The sequence below is a fragment of the Babylonia areolata genome, chromosome 7, assembly GCF_041734735.1.
Source record: "Babylonia areolata isolate BAREFJ2019XMU chromosome 7, ASM4173473v1, whole genome shotgun sequence".
Taxonomy (NCBI): domain Eukaryota; kingdom Metazoa; phylum Mollusca; class Gastropoda; order Neogastropoda; family Buccinidae; genus Babylonia; species Babylonia areolata.
The window spans coordinates 13,423,941-13,426,440 of NC_134882.1; the positions used below are offsets into that span (position 1 = coordinate 13,423,941).

At 37.5% G+C, this 2,500-nt stretch overlaps 1 pseudogene; it reads right to left on the reverse strand.

The window, feature by feature from the left end:
- The window catches only part of LOC143284340 (putative transporter YutK), an 18,394-nt pseudogene that overhangs the window by 1,944 nt on the left and 13,950 nt on the right, over positions 1 to 2,500 (reverse strand).

Genomic DNA, 2,500 nt, shown 5'->3' on the forward strand with positions numbered 1-2,500 from the left:
ATATAGATATTTAGGGACCATCTTAGACAATAAGCTGACTTTTGACAGAAATGTTGATTCCATTCATAAGAAATGTCAATCTAGAATTTTTTGTTTACAGAAGCTTAGAAATGTTGGTATAAATTCAAATATTCTTCAAAGTTATTATCGATGTTGTATCGAGTCTGTGCTTACAGTTTCATTTATGTGCTGGTATGGAAGTTTGGGAGTGAGGAGTAAGCGTGTTTTGAACGATGTCATGAGTGTATGCAGTAAAATTGTGGGAGTGAAACAAGCTAGTATGCAAAAGCAGGCAGATAGCAACTGACGACACCCATATTTTAGCAAAGTATTATGAGCTATTGCCATCAGGACGACGCTACAGAACTTTTAAGTTGAAATCCAGAGCTCTGAAGACTTTTATTCCACGTTCAATCCACCTTTTAAATTCTTGAGAACTGTGTGTGTGTGTGCGCGCGCGCGCACTCTCATGTGAGACGTGTGAAAGTCCGTGCATGATAGGCTGTACCTTGTTCTAGTTGTGGTGTGTGTGTGTGTGTGTGTGTGTGTGTGTGTGTGTGTGTGTGTGTGTGTGTGTGTTTACTGAGCTTAAAACGTGACAATTGGTTATAATGAATGTGCAATATGTAGGAAGAATAATGTGCAATATGCAGGATGAATGTACAATGAATATGTCTAATGCTAACGTCCATATTCTAAATATATTTCTGTTTAATAATTACGATGTAATAATTAATTGCAATGTTTTTTAAAAGCGAATATGTGAAATGCTTTTATTTCAGAACATATGTTTATTACCCTTGTTTAATCAAGTTATCCGCGTGTGTGGAGTGGGGGGGTGCGGTGCGGGTGTGTGCTGATTATCTGGTTGTGGTTTTCCGCAGTTCATCTTTATTCTTATCTTATCTGTCTATTATAATCAATGTGCAGTATAGTACTTTTAGTAGGCTATGTTTATAATTATATTCAAATAATGTTTCTTAATTCTTTCTGTTTTTACATTAAGAATACTAGTTATTACCTGCAGTGTGTGGATGTATGTATGAAACGATGTATGTGATATTTTTTTACATTTGTATCTTCGTAATATTTGTTGGGGCTGTTGTTGGCTTTTACAGTTATGGTCCCCATGTTGTTTACTTGTCTATGTTGTGATAATGCACCTGACCAAATTTCTCCAGTTGGAGATAATAAAGTTATTCTTATCTTATCTTATCTTATCTTATATATATATATATATATGTGTGTGTGTGTGTGTGTGTGTGTGTGTGTGTGTGTGTGTGTGTATACATATCTGTGTGTGTGTGTGTGTGTGTGTGTGTGTGTTTTATACATATACTTGTTTATTCATTTACTTATTACATTCTTCTTCTTCTTGTTCTTCTTCTTATTATTATTATCATTACTACTACTATTATTCTCTTAATTTAGGTGATCTGTTATTTGCTATTTTTTCCCTTCCAACTGCTGCATTTTCCCTGAGTCCGATCTGAAATACGTTTAACTAAACAAAGGTGAGGACGCAGAGCCCCAGACTGTACTGAAGGAGTGCTTTGCAATGTTCCATCATCATCATCACCATCATCATCACTAGCATCATTATTGTACAACTACAACAACAAATACTACTACTACTACAATGATAATCATAATTATAATAAAAATGATAATAATCTTGGTGATGACGATGATGATCAACATTCTTCTTCTTCTTCTTCTTCTCATTAGTCATCATAATCATCATTATCATTACTAGTGCCACTGGAGCACTGACCTGCAAAACAGCCGACCATGAAGTTGGCCAGGTTGCCGGCCACCAGAAGCGGGATGGCCATGCTGACCAGCCAGGGTCGGCGCTGTGGGAGGAAGGTGCCCAGGATACTGTAGGTGATGAACAGGGACAGGATCCCCGAATACCCACACAGAGCATACGTAGATATGGCCTCTGATCGTCTCTGAATTATAGAAAAAATAAGAGCAAACACGCGAGAAAATAAGAATGCGATAAAAAAACACACCCCAAAAAACAAACCCAACAACAATAAGGGTCAACAGAATGATGAGTAGACAGACCATCAGCGATAGGATCATCATCATTGACAACAAAAATAAACATTGCCATGAGACCACCTCCATGACGAAGTGTTAAGTCCCGCGCATTCCTATTTCTCTGTCTTAGCTGTCAAGAGTCAACAGATTATTGTTCTTTCCCTTTTAACCTTCAACATTTTGTCGAATATTATGATTTATTAGTGTTTACAGTCCACAGCAGTCTTCAGTACTTGGCGATGCATGTGACGATATAAAATCATTAATCAATGAACGGACTTACCAGATACTCATGGTTGAAACTCAAACACACGTAACATTTAGCATGCCTGGATGATCATGAAAACAACAACAACACTAACCCTTTCACCGCCAAGCTCGCATTTATGCACAGGCGTGGTAGAGGACCCATGTCACTGAAAAGTGACCATTCATTGGCCTGTTATCCATG